The sequence below is a fragment of the Callorhinus ursinus genome, unplaced genomic scaffold, assembly GCF_003265705.2.
Source record: "Callorhinus ursinus isolate GAN/ISIS: 27379988/994484 unplaced genomic scaffold, GSC_fseal_2.0 scaffold73, whole genome shotgun sequence".
NCBI classification, from domain to species: domain Eukaryota; kingdom Metazoa; phylum Chordata; class Mammalia; order Carnivora; family Otariidae; genus Callorhinus; species Callorhinus ursinus.
Genome location: NW_027397135.1, coordinates 3552531 through 3566120, shown reverse-complemented (window position 1 = coordinate 3566120; position 13590 = coordinate 3552531). Strand labels below are relative to the sequence as shown.

At 47.6% G+C, this 13590-nt stretch overlaps 2 long non-coding RNA genes across 3 annotated transcripts in view; one reads left to right on the top strand and one right to left on the bottom strand.

Moving 5' to 3' along the window:
- LOC141371480 (uncharacterized) overlaps nt 1-4429 on the top strand; it is a 45521-nt gene extending 41092 nt beyond the window's left edge. Inside the window, exon 3 of the long non-coding RNA XR_012376460.1 lies at nt 4288-4429. This is a non-coding gene — a long non-coding RNA (uncharacterized lncRNA). The remainder of the gene's footprint in view (nt 1-4287) is intronic.
- Nucleotides 1-13590, bottom strand: part of LOC141371479 (uncharacterized) — a 166789-nt gene that overhangs the window by 2469 nt on the left and 150730 nt on the right. For both annotated transcript variants that reach the window (XR_012376459.1, XR_012376458.1), the window contains one exon: nt 8950-9091. This is a non-coding gene — a long non-coding RNA (uncharacterized lncRNA). The remainder of the gene's footprint in view (nt 1-8949; nt 9092-13590) is intronic.

The following is a 13590-nucleotide window of genomic DNA, read 5'->3' as shown; positions in this document are numbered from 1 at the left end:
CAGAGCCCAAGTTCAACCAGCTCCGGGCCTGAAAACTCGATTTGCTACCTTCTGCTTGGCTCTGGCGGGGGGGGGGGGGGTGTAAAGAAGCTGGGAGAAGACAGATCCCGAAGCTTTTGGCCCAAGGCTTCGGAAGTGGGCACCGGGGCTGGAGGGCAGCAGGCCGGACCCATGCCTGAGGACCCGGAGGGCCTGTTTCCCGCCTGGCTGCTCAGAAGAACTCGGAGAAGCCAGAGGACACGAAGCAGCAGGATACCATTAAAACAAGGGCGGAAACGAGGCGAAGCGAAGGTACAGAGAAGCAAGAGGAGTCCTGAAGGGAGGGCGTCTGACAAAATGCCTCCTGTAATTTCCTATACCTTTGCTGGGTCGGGTGCCATACACCCGGCTCTACCCCGTGTGAACAGGGAAGCAAAACCAGTCGCAGGATCGGGGGCATCCGTGGGTGACAAAGGCAGCAGCGAGAAGACTCACTGTAAGGCTGGTGGCAAAGCTAGAGCCAGAGGACAGGGCTGGTTTCTCTAGAAAGCCACGAGGGTCCGACCGAGTCCTTATCTCCGCCGCAGCTTCCGGGAAGGCGGCCCAGGGGCCAGGCTCGGGGCACCTGGCGGGCGGCCCAGGGTGGAGAGTGGGGGGTGGGGGGCGGCGGGGCCTCGGAGGCGGCCGCAGTACGCGCCCCCCCCGCCCCTCAACGCGGCCAGGCAGTCCCGCCGCCCACAGCCGCCCGGCAGCGCGCGGCCGGACCCAGCCCGCCGGGTGGGGGCTGGGGAGGGATCGCAGCGCCCCCGGGGAGGCCTTCCCGGCAGCGCCCGCCCGGGCAGCCCCGCTCGCGGCCCCCGCGGGAGCCTTCCCGGCCCTGCTTGCGGCGGCCGCGTCCTCGCGGCCCGGAGCCAGCGCGCGGGCCCGGCGGCGGCCACTCCGGGGCGGTCGGTGTCCGCTCGGCCGCTGTGCGGGGGTGGGGCTGGGGCTCGCCGGGGACCCGAGCCGCGGAAGCGGAGCCCACCCCGGCGCCGAGGCCCACCGACCCGGAGCGGCAAGGGCTCCGCACCTGCAATTAGAAAAAGACGCCTCGGCTGCCCGCCTTTAATTCCCTGTTGGAAGCTCACTGAATGGCTCGCTGCGATTGAGGGTGGCGGGGAAGGAGGAGGAAATGCTTGCCTTGCGCTCTCCACTCCCTTTGTGTTTTCCAGTCACCACCTTCCTGCCCCGTAAGGCGCGCGCGCACACACCCCACCGCTCTTGATGGGTGAAGCGGGAATAGCGCCCCTTAGACGCAGTCTGGGTAGAAGGGTCCACAGAGGGCGCCCCCAAGAGGGTTCAAACGCTGCGTCTGGGGCCCCGGGGGAAGCCCATTGCGCGTTTCCCAAGGAGCTTCTCAGCTTCCCTTGGCCACTGCCAAAAGCGCTCAGACCCAGCCAAGCCCGGGGCTTTCACAAACAAGCTCCGTCATCCTTTAGGGCAACGTTCTCTCCCGGTCTTTGAGCCTGCGTCAGGAGTCAGGAGGGGGCCTGTAGGTTCTGGGAGCGTGATGCAGATTGCAGGGGTGAAACCCTGTGCTCCGTGGTAGGCGCAGGCAGGTAGGGAGCAGAGAGCCAGAAGCCGCTGGGTCAGGGCCCTGCTGGGCCATTGACAGATCCATGCTGCACGTGGTGGGTTTCTTAGTCCCCGCCTTCAGCCCTGTGCGGGAGGGACCTGCCTGGGCTTTGGGCCCCCTTAGGAGCACTCTCGACTCAAATTGAGGCAGGGAGATCCTGTATGTGTATTTCTGTGTAATATGGATGTCCCAGCTGACTAAATCTTCAGCCAAAGCGAAAGCTGAAGATTTGGGAGAAGAGTTCATTTGCATTCAGCAGGTGGAGATTTAGGACGTGGTAGGCATCCTAGCCTTGCTTCTTCTCAGGCCAAAGGGGATTCAATGCTCCCGGCATCCCGTGTGTGCGTGTGCGTGCGCGCGTGTGCGCAGCGATGCTGCCCGCAGCACCTTGGGGCAGGACTTAGGAATGAGAGGACCAGGAGAGAGAAGTGAAGATGAAGGAAGGATAGCTGGGCATCTGTCTCCTGGTGACATGTAGAAATCTCTTAACACAATAAACCCAGATTTCATTTGGTGTCCTCATTCCCCAAATGGCTCATCTTTCCCTCTGACCCCTGGTTCCTGTCCCCAGTCCAGTAATCCAATCACCAGGTCTGGCTGAGTTTACTGCTCTCAATCTCATCTGCGCCCACTCTCACCTCCACCTGGTTGGTGTCCCCTCCCTCAATCTTACCCTAAGCCACATTCAGTTGTCTTTAACTGTGACTCTATAGAAAGAGCTTCCATGTTGCCGCTTACCAACCGGGTAAAGTCTAAAGCCCTCACAGGCCTCACAGGCTGCAGAAGGAGGGTGGGCCCATCTCTGCTTCTGGCTTCGGGGCCACCTTCCATTGCTTGTCCTCTTACCTCTGAATCTGCCTGTACAGTTGGTTCTGCCTGAATAATCTTCTTTCTTATTTGGCGATTTCAAATTCATTCTCTGGGTCTCCACTTAGATATCTACTTCCTCTAGGAGGCCCTTCCTAATCTCCCAACTACCAATTTGCTGACTCTCTTTCTTGTTCCTTTGGCATCCTCAGCTGCTGCTTGTAATTGCGCATGTACTTGGCAGTCATGCCTAAGCTCTGGGAGGGCAGGGATCAGGCTTCTGTTGTTCTGGGGGACTTCTAGAACCTAATACAGGACGAAACACATAGCAGATGCTTTCTAAGTGTGTCCTGAATGATTCAGGAAGAGGATTAAATGCAGCATTCAATCACCCTTCTGGCGATCGGGTGCCATTTGAAGAGCAAGAGCCTGTACTAGGCCCAGTAGCGGCAGGATGTGTTAGTCAGCTTTCTCCAGAAAACCAGGATCAGTAGGAGATATATAGGAAAGGGGGAGACAGAGAGGGAAACGCAGAGGGAGAGACTGAGATTTATTGTAAGGAATTACTCCTCCATGATTGTGGAGGCTGCCACGTCTGATTTCTGCTGGAGACCCAAGGGTGAGGCTGCTGCTGGAGTCTGAAGGCAGCCTGCAGGCAGAATTCCCTCTTCCTCTGGGACTTCAGTCTCTCTCCTCTGAAGACCTTCAACCGGCTAGATGAGGCCCCCTCCCATAATGGCAGGTAATCTGCCTTACTCAAAATCTCTTGATGTCAGTGCTAACCACGTCTATAAAACACGTTCATGGCAACATCCAGATTGGTCTGGATAGCAGAGCCCAGCCAAGTTGACACACAGAAGGAAGCATCATGTGGGAGACCTAGCCTCCATCTATTTCACACTGATAGGGCCGATGCGGTGCCCACATCGTTGCGGTGAAAACCAGAGGAGTCACGTCTGATAAGAGGCCATGATGTTGCTGGGCGCCTAGTAGGCGAGGGTCTCCCCTTCTCCCCTTCCTCTCATTCCAAGCATGCTTTGCCCCACAGGCAGGGCCACACGGAAGGAAGGTGAGATTCTAAGGGCCAGACATTTTCTGCTCCCTCCACACCAGTCTCCGTGAAGGGGTGTGCTCCTGAGAAGGACACTCTTTTCCTTGTTCCCACAGGCAGACTGAGTGAGGCTCCTTCATTCTCTTTCCATCCCTTGTGGAAAAGGGGTTTGAAGGGATGACAGTTGCTGGGGTCGGAGTTGCATATGGCCTCCTGAGGGGAAGGAAGGGTAAATGAAACCTAGCTTGGCACCTAGTAGATTTTGTGGTCCCTGTCAAGGCTCTGGTTCCGCACAGGCTCTGGAATCACAGAAGGTCAGAACATAAGATTTTGTTTCCATGGAGGGCCCCCGAGCAACTTCTCTTTGTCCACATGCATTACTACTGTATGTGTGCACATGCTGCTGTCCATTTGGCTTTTGTTTTATTTCCTTGAAATAGTGATAATTTTGTGTGATTAGAAAAAATGCTTCAATGCAAGACCCATAGACCTCCTTCTATTTTAAGCAAAATTAGCTCTCTCTCTCTCTCTCTTTTTTTTTTATAAAAAGGGAAGAAAAAATATTGGCCATCATGTGTGTGGCCTGAACACAACCCTCAGAACATCTTAAAGGTTATCCGTCAAGGTTTTTTAAAAGAAATATATTATTCTTAATTATTCTTATCTTCTTATTATATAATAGTTTGTGGATTTATTTTTTAACCTGTAATCTTACGCCAGAAGAGGCCACTTAGGCTTATTTTTATTTGTAGACTGAAACAAAAACAAAATATATGGGACGATGTTTACTATTGAAGATTTTATTCTCTCTTACTTTCCCTTTCAACTTGAAAAGGAGTCTTGTGCTACAGATCGACGTTTGGCCCTGGGTCAGCGGCGCTCCCTTCAGACCAGCGGCGACTGCCTGAGAGACTTCTGGGCCAAGCAGGCGGTCATATATTTCTTCCTTAATCCTGTGTGCGTGGGCGAAGCATCAGGCAAAGGTATAAATAAAATGTTCTGACTCTACATGTGGTATTTTGGGTTTCAAAATCCTTCATAAACTTTTTCCATCCCTATCAGCAGTTTTATTCGTTATGGGACATCCAGCAAGTCTCCTCTGGGGATTATTTGAGAAGCAGCAAAGTCTTCTTGTGAAAAGAGCATGCTTGCCGTAGACTTTGTGCAAAGATTGAGTGCCTGTGGGAGTCATCCCTGTATCACCTATCGAAAATTTTCGGTGGGGTTTCCCCGATTGTTGGCTTGCATGTTCTCAGGGGCATAGAACCCTCAGTAGTGTAGCTTATCATGATGGAAAAATGCTTTCCCATATCCCTCCAGCGTACCAAGATCATGTGCAGGGGCTAGTGGATGGGTTTTCTCCTTCCTGTCTATGTTCAGCTTGTGTTTTTACTAACCGGGGCAAGGTGGGGGGGGGTTCCAGGGGGGAAATCAGACTAAAGATATTTCAAAAATGCAAAACAGTGTCATGCTCATTTGGCCTCTGCAAATTGAAGTTAGGTATGAGACTGGGATTTGGCTAGGTTGGGAGGAAAAAGTATACCTTGCATCACAAAGAGCCAGCAGATGGGTGTGTCCTGGATGGCAACAGATCTAGACACATCTTACTGGGTGGCCTCACTCACGGGAACAGAGAGAAAGCTCTCATACTTGCTAAGTGGCCCCAGAAACAGACACTGTGGCTGAGGTTGGCAAAAGCTGCCAGCGTGCTGGGGACATACCCCACTCTGCTTGGCAGTGAACTCTGCCTGGCACGTCATAATTGGGTGTTGATGAATTTTCTGGACAAGTCAAGAGGGGCAAGCACCAGACTAGATGGTGCCACACTCTTTTCTCTGGCATCTCCCACGTCGAATCATCGTCACGTCTCTCTGGTTCTACCTGCCCGTTGCCATTCACATCTGTTCTCTGCCTTGGATCATTTATGGTCAGTCCAGAGGGTGTCTTCTGCAGCACCAGACCACATTCAGTACCCTCAGAGGAGGATGCGCCTTGTAGCTAGTGAACACAGACAGGCTTCAGCTTCAGCGCCTTGCCCTTGCCAAGAGACAGAGGAGCCCTAACATTGTGTTAATACATATATACATATGTGTATTAAAATATTATATATACATATTAAATGTATTAAAAGTATGATATATTTAACCATAATTGGTTAAAACTGTTTTCTCTTTCCATCCCAGATTCCCCCACCTCCACTGTTGGAGTGTTAGCATAGTCATGGGCAGTTGGGGGGCTCTAGCTAAAGGGAAGTCGAGCTGGAAATACATTTGGTTCAGGTTTCATAGAGGATGCTTCTGTGGGTGGCATCTGTTTCTAAATGCAGCGAGGTTATTGCAAACCATCCTGCCTGAATAATTCCTGGTGTAGGAATGACTTCTAGGAATATTCCTTTGGCTCACTGCACCAACGCACCCAGCTTTGTCTGTGACACCAAGCAGAAGGCCAGCACTCACGTCATGACGGGCATGTCCTATGGTGTTGACACCATAGGACTCAATGAGAAGCAAAGTTTGAAGTGTACAAAGCAGGAGCTAGTCTGTGGAAGAGTCTTCCAAATGTCAGATATATAAAATTGTAAACAGAAGGCTTTGTTTTCAACAACAACTAATCACAACAGAAGTTCTCTCTTTGGGGAGTATGCTGTGTATTTGATTATAAAGTTACCATACTTTCTCTCTCTCTCGATGAGAATTCTACAAAATAAATTTATTGGAATTTCTAGGTTTTCAACCTGTGTTTGTGGTGTTTATTACCATTCTAAATTTTTTCTTTAGTTTTGGTTTATTTTCTCATTCTAAATACATTTTTGCGTTTCTACCTAATTATTTAAATTCCTTTGTTTAATGAGAGCTCTCCAAACTCTATAATCTTTAGCCATATCCAAAATCTGGGTAGGCCACTGACTGCCCTCCAGACTATAGTTAAGCTGGTCTTCTTCTTCTTCTTTTTTTTTTCCTCCTTTTTTCTTTTGGGGGGGCACCAGCAGGGGAGGAACAGAGGGAGAGGAAGAGAGAATCTTTTTTTTTATTTTTATTTTTTTAAAGATTTTATTTATTTGACAGAGAGAGACACAGCAAGAGAGGAAACACAAGCAGGGGGAGTGGGAGAGGGAGAAGCAGGCTTCCTGCAGAGCAGGGACCCTGATGCGGGGCTCGATCCCAGGACTCTGGGATCATGACCTGAGCCGAAGGCAGACGCTTAACGACTGAGGCACCCAGGCGCTCTGGGAGAGAGAATCTTAAGCAGGCTCCACACCCAGCTTGGAGCCAAAAGCAGGGCTCGATCTCACATGACCCTGAGATCATGACCTGAGTAGAAATCACGAGCTGGACACAACCGACGGAGCCACCCAGGTGCCCCTAAGCTGGCCTTCTTAAAGCAGAAGTCTGGCCAGGTGACATTTCCCTAATTTGATGATTTTCACATTTTCCTAAACTGGCACACACTGCCCTATCCTCTGTCCTTATGCCTCACCCATTCTGGACACCAGAGATACCACACACCTGTGGCTCCTGGAACACACTGCCTCATTAGTTTCTTTGACCACATGGTTTCCTCTAATCACAATGAGTACTTCAGCATTTGTTTGATAAACTTCTACTTGTCCTTCAAAATACAGGCAGGCAGAAAATCAGGAAGGTGAGTGGGAAACCTGGCAGGACTAGAGCTGGGGTAGGATGGCCTAATGGGCTCTCGGTGTCCATACAGGCTTTTGGGAGCTGGCCTTGGTAAGCTTGGGAGCCGGGCACGGTGGCGAGCAGGAAGCATGCTACTTGTCCTTGTGGCTGGCTCCTGGCTTGGCACCGAACTGGTGCCGAACCCAGGGTGTGAGACGAGCCCACGCAGCATCCTACCCCCTAAAGGGCTACAGCAGGAAGGACTGTGCCTTTCCTCCCTTTTCTGATCTTCTGGTTTTTCCCCAGTCTGTGTCCCACGGCATTCTCTCTGGTCGGAATATGGGGCAGGTTCAACTCCCCTCCTTGTCACCTTCACCCTCCTGCCCACGCTGCCTGACATTCCTGCTTTGCTCCTTCTTTCGAGGCCAGAGCTCTGGGAATACCCTGGAGAGAGTCATTCGTCCCCCACCCCTTTTCTTCATTTATCAAGGTCACTCACTACTTTACCCATTCTTCATTAGCCTGCCAGGAAAATGGTATCTATAAATAGCCTTCGTCTTATATCTGTGACTAAATGGTCCAACTACATGTGGCAAAACAGCCAGAGGGGCAGTCTTAGATGTTCTCTGATTTCAAGGGAGTGTTATTAGCAGCAACATTTATGATAATAAAGCAAAGCTGATTATTGTTTACTACATTTACTGAAAGTCTTTTTAGGCAAGCACTTCTTCACTATCAAGTGTGTGTTTTAATTAGGCACAGCATGGTTATACCAAATTAAGCCAGAGTTTTATTGACATTAACAGATGATTTTTTTCCCCTTTATTTCCTTTCCTATAGTTTGTCTGAGTGTATTGTCCAGCTTTCCCTTTAGTTTAAGGATTCACAGGTAAGGAAGATCATGCCAAGTTGCAATCCACCCCTCCCTGCACCCTTCAGAATGCACACTATGTATCAAGAAGGGCTATAGGGAGATTCTGAGAAACTTCTAGGCCAAAGACAGCAAACATCAAATCTATCATTCTTTAAGCATACTCTTGATAATTTTTTTAAAGATTTTATTTATTTGTGAGCAAGAGAGAACAGAGGGAGACTGAGAGGGAGAAGCAGGTTCCCCGCTGAGAAAGAGCCTGATGCAGGGCTCAATCCCAGGACTCTGAGATCATGACCTGAGCTGAAGGCAGACTCTTAACTGACTGAGCCACCAGGTGCCCCAGCTCTTGGACAATTCTGTAAAACTCTCCTGTGATTAGCTGTTCGGGGGGGGGGATGAGAGTTTCCTTTGCATCTTCAAGTTTATGCACTTTATTTCTTCTTCTCGATGTTCAAGTGGCCAGTATGATTCCCCTCCTTCCCAAGTCTCTCTGCCTGGACAGGGCAAAAAAATGCTGCAACCTCCCCTAAATCCCCAGGGCTGTGAATCTGCATAGATAAATCTGCTCTCAAATATGCTGTCTCCAATATTACTTCGTTTGGATAAGCTGGGAGAGGAGTTCTAAGGACAGATCCTGGTATGCACCTGTCTTCAAAGAAAGCAGAAGTTCACTATTGTTGTGTCAACTTGACCATGGCGGGTGAATAAGGTAGGAGTGCCATCTCCTGGCTTCTCTTTCTCCAGGTTTGGAGCTTGACAAATAAGACCAGGTTGGAAGTGGGACCCCCTGAAGTGTACCGTGCTCAGTCAGGGCTGAGAAGTCCCTAGGACTTGCAGGCCTACCAGGTGACTGGGGCTTTGGAGCCACTGGGGGACTGACATGAGATAGATGACCATTTCCCAAATATGGCATTTCCCAGTTGGACTTGATACCAAATGTTAAATACCAGATAATCATAACCCAGACAGTCATCAAGAGTGAGATGTTTTCAAGGACACTTACTGTTGTTCCAACCAAACTACGGTCCAGTTTTCAGCTCCACAGAATTCTGATCTTGCTGTCATCTCTTGTAAGTAATAAGGGTTACAGTAGGATCAAGAACACAGGCTGGGAGTAGAAGATAAATGACAATTCACCACGCCTTCTAGAGAATACAGAAAGGAGACTATTTATTTTATGCAAAAATAGTTATAACTCTTATATGTGCTCAGCAGATCTATTTTGCCCCAAAAGATAAGTAGCCTTTTTTTCTCTTTTCTGGCAGATAATTAATAGTTTCTTATCTATATTTCCCTTGTCCAAACTCTGCTGCTAGGCAGAGCAGAAGAAAAGCAAGAGCATGTTCAATATACTAATTATAAGGTTATGACATTATAAAATGTAATCCAAATACAGTGGCCTCAGAGATTCTGAAATCTGTGCCAAAAATGAATTGCAGAAAGGCAGAGTCACTGCAAAATGTTCAGGAAGTGACCATCTCATTTATTTCTTATTTATCCACCATTCCTGTGAATAGAGCTGATGTTACTCTTTTACTTTCTTCTGTTTGTCCACTCTTCCAAGTTCTACAAGTGTTTATTCTCTGTGAGATGAAGGGACTGGCACATACCCATGAGATGGATATTGTGAGGCTAAGGTGTGTGTGGTGCTTTAAAAAGCTGAATACATATAGGTGCTTGTTGGCATGTGGTTTGAGTGGATCCCCATAAGTTTGCTTTTGTTATCTAGTCGTTGTCCTGGGTGCTAAAGGGCTGAGAATCAATAAGAAGCAAGAGAAGAGGTGGCCCAAGAGAAGCAGGCAGGTTGGCCTTAACCTGAGAATTTCTTGCCATTCTATCTGTGAGGGGAAGGAAGGCCTAAAGAAAGGCACAGGGAAGTCCTGCCTACTTCCAAATTCTGCAGTAACCTGGCTTGGACTTTAAGCCACTTTCCACTACACATATCCAGTCTACAGTCCTCCATTCTACCAGCTGAGATATCAAAGCATGCACTAAGCCACTTCCTCCTAGAGGTGGATCAGGCTCCTCTTGTTTCCCTTGCTCTTGGGCTAACCTCCTTGGTGCTAATGTAGTCAATAAAATTCAATGATTTCTTCTTCCTGTAAATCTTGCTTCCGAAAATTGTGTGTGTGTTCGTGCTGGTGTGTGCTTTAGCTTGGAGAAAAGCTTGAACAAAACCATTTTTCCATATTTTATACCCGATATTCATTTTGTCTGAATTCATTTTTATTCAAAAATGAATAAAATAAAAAATAAAAATTATTCTGTCCACTTTTTAAGGCAAGTCTGCCCAACCAAACATCTTATAATCAGTCGCTGTATTTACACCCACACCTGCATGCTCAGCCCATCTGTAGGCTCTAGGCTAGGAGCCCCTTTCAAGGCACAAGCTCTTTATCACCTCTGGCATGTGGGGGGCATTGTGGGATGGGGAGGTGGGGCTTCTACTCTCCCAGTGCTTCTACAAGTCAGCTGCCTCTGTCACACTTTCTCCTCTGGGGCCTTCTCTAAAGCATTCCACTGCTCTCTCCTACCCTCTCCACTTCTTTCCTCTCCTTCCCCCTGTTCTTGGTTTCCATCTGTGTTCCAGAATTTCTCCACTATAGGCCCAGGCCCCACCTGCATCTGCCACTCAGCCCTGGATTTCCAAAGAGCATCTTGCAGCTGACCTGGCTACACTTTGGATGTGGCACATACTCCATATGATTTTTCCAAATGGCTGGCCTTTGGCAGGCCTCAAATTGTATTTGGCCAATCACTTTTTTCTCTAAATTTTTAATCCCTTGTGTATTGTAAAAGAAATTTAGTCCCTCTGTTTCTGGTTCATTTGCGATTACAGTAACTCCTCAGAACCTTGTGTTGTAAGACTTATTTGATGTTCAAGAAGTCTTACGAACTTTTTCATGGTACTTTAAAAACATTCTTCCTTGAACCTGGAAGTAGCCTTTGGCAAGCTATAAATTAACTTCAATACGACAATGTGTGGTTTCAGTTCAAGGCCTAGATTAGCTCAAAGGTATTTTTTCACCCCCATGAAGCAATCGTTCAGAGTGGACTTGGTTATTGCAACCCCACAGGAAAAAATTTAATTAGGACTCTGTGTACCTGGAAAGCAAAGTGCACCTACAGGGTAGGGTGAAATGGGGTGGGGAGGGAAGCCTGGCTCTAGAGTTTCAACCCGTTATGGTAATCCCTGAACATTAACATTAACAGAAATGTGGAGATTCCCAGACCCAATCGTCTCAATTCCTCATAAGAAGTCATCTTGGGGAAGTTATTAGACACACACATACACATCCGTGAAATAGCTAACAGAACTAGATGGTGGCAAAAGTGGGGAAAGTGTATGGAAGGAGGTCTTTGGGGATGGAGTCACTGTAAGTGGAGCCACCTGTGGAAATGATGTGTAGACAATCGAAGTGGGGGCTGGAGTTTCCATTCCAGGCCATCATAAGAGAAGTGAAGAGAATAGTTTTAATAGCTCTTATTGTGCTCAAAAGGGGAAACTGGACACGGAGTGGAGTGTTAACTGGGCGTTGAGATGTCTAGACTGACTGAAAGGCTGCAGACAAGAAATTAACTTCAGGAGCAAGAGATGGGGTAACAAATGTTCTGAGAGCTCTGGAGAAACCCGTCTCTACTGCTGCTGTCAAAAAGAAAAACCACAGGTCCAAAATGGGATCACTTATGCTAGGCTGTGTCACCAGACTTAATATCTAACCTAATTGCAGTTTTACACCCCCCCTCCCTGAAATGTAGTCTTTTTTTTTTTTTTTTTTTTTTTAGTGTAAACATCGCTTCATCAGTCAGTCAGGAATTTTCTGGTCAGAACCAATGAGGTAATCTGTCACATGGGCCCTCTCCATCCCTCAAAGGAAGATGAGGTAATCCACCTAATAAGACCCCCTGCCCTTCCCTTTCAGGGAAAGTGACCTTGTCTGAAACAACCTTTTCTTTTTCTAGTAACTTCTTGCCCCACCTTGGAGGTCCTTTCTACTTGCTAGATGTGGTGCTGCCCAGTTCATGAATTATTTAATAAAGCCGTTAGATCTTCAAATTTACTTGGCTGAATTTTATTTTATTTTATTTTTTTTACAGACTGATGTGTACAGCCATGGCATCCCAAACAACCAGCATTTGATACTGTGTCTTTGCAGAATTGGAGTGGAAACTGGGGCTGAGCTGTGTCTGCCCTGACAGATCTAATATGCAGCCAGTATGTATTACTACAGCTGGAGTCCATTTTGATTGGGTATTACCCATGCTGTGTCAGTGGTTAATTATTTTTTAGCGTTCTCTTTTGCTTTAAACTTTGTAATCCCATCTTATATACAAGCTTATAAAAGCATATTTGGGGTTCCAGAGCAGTGACAAACAGAGGATTCTTCTGATGAGTTCTAATATGAAACATGTGTCTTCTACCAGAAGAATGTTACAGAGAGGATACGGCAGTAGTCACACCAAGGGAAGTTATGAGAGAGAAGAAAAATTAGAGAAGGGAGATCCAGTTTTATCATGGTTAGGAGACCAGCTACAGGCCACTCTTGGACTTACACCCTCCCTGATCCCGCAGTGTTGACATTTGGATCTCGTGTGGAGTGAGCTATGAGCCTTCTCTCCAGGAAATGAAAATGGCTAAGTGTGGTCAATATGATGAGGAGAGGAGCTGTTTGGATAGATGTGGAAGCAGCAGTCAGCTCAGACCCTGTCTTTGTCACCTGCACCTTCTCCTTTCTCACCATGTGTATAAAACCTATGGACCCCTCCAAGTCCAGCTCAAGCCCCATCTTTCAGTGGAGCTTTCCTTGCCCCTCTGTCCATGTGGCACCCCTGCTCATCCCTCTGCCCTGGACACTTACAGTCTATGAAGTTTCACTGAAGTATTCTTGCATTGTTATTCTCCTTTTTATAGATATTTGTCTGGTCTCCCCCAGTTACGTGGTTATGTTCTCCAGGAAAAGGGTTGTTTCTGTACAACTTTGGTTTCTTCACAACACCTAGCATAGAACCTTCAGTAAGTGACCATACAGAAGGCTGTGAAGCTCCCTGAGCCTCCTGAGCCTTAAAGTGTTCCCATGTGGCCACACTGAATAGTTTTTGGGTAAATGTTTTAGCTGAATAAGAAAACGGACTCTTGGACTCTGGAAGAAGGAGGAGAAAGGGGTTGACAGAGTCACAGCAGAAAGAACTTGAGAGGCAAGCTTCATGGAGGGGGTGGTTGTGTGCAGTGGTGGGGGCAAGGAAGGACACTTATCTGTGTGTCCACTGCATTGCAAGAACTCAAGAGTCTTTGGGTGCATCTGATAAGACAACATGAGGCAGCCTGAAACTGCTATCTTCCCTCCTGAGAGCATTTTTTCCCCTCTCATCTGCTGCATTTCACCCAAATGAAGATGCACTGTAGATGTTGAACCATATTCCACCTGACCCTTTCTCTCATGCAGATAAGAACACAGACCACTCCAGTGAGGGATGTTATATAACTTAGCATCATTATCATTTAAATCAAACTCTATTAAAGTGTACTTTTTTTGTGTGTGAAATAAGCCTTGTCCAATCTGAAGTCTAGGACCATTTTATTTATTTATTTATTTATTTATTTATTTATTTATTTATTTTAAATGTTGCTAGATTCCTTTTTTTT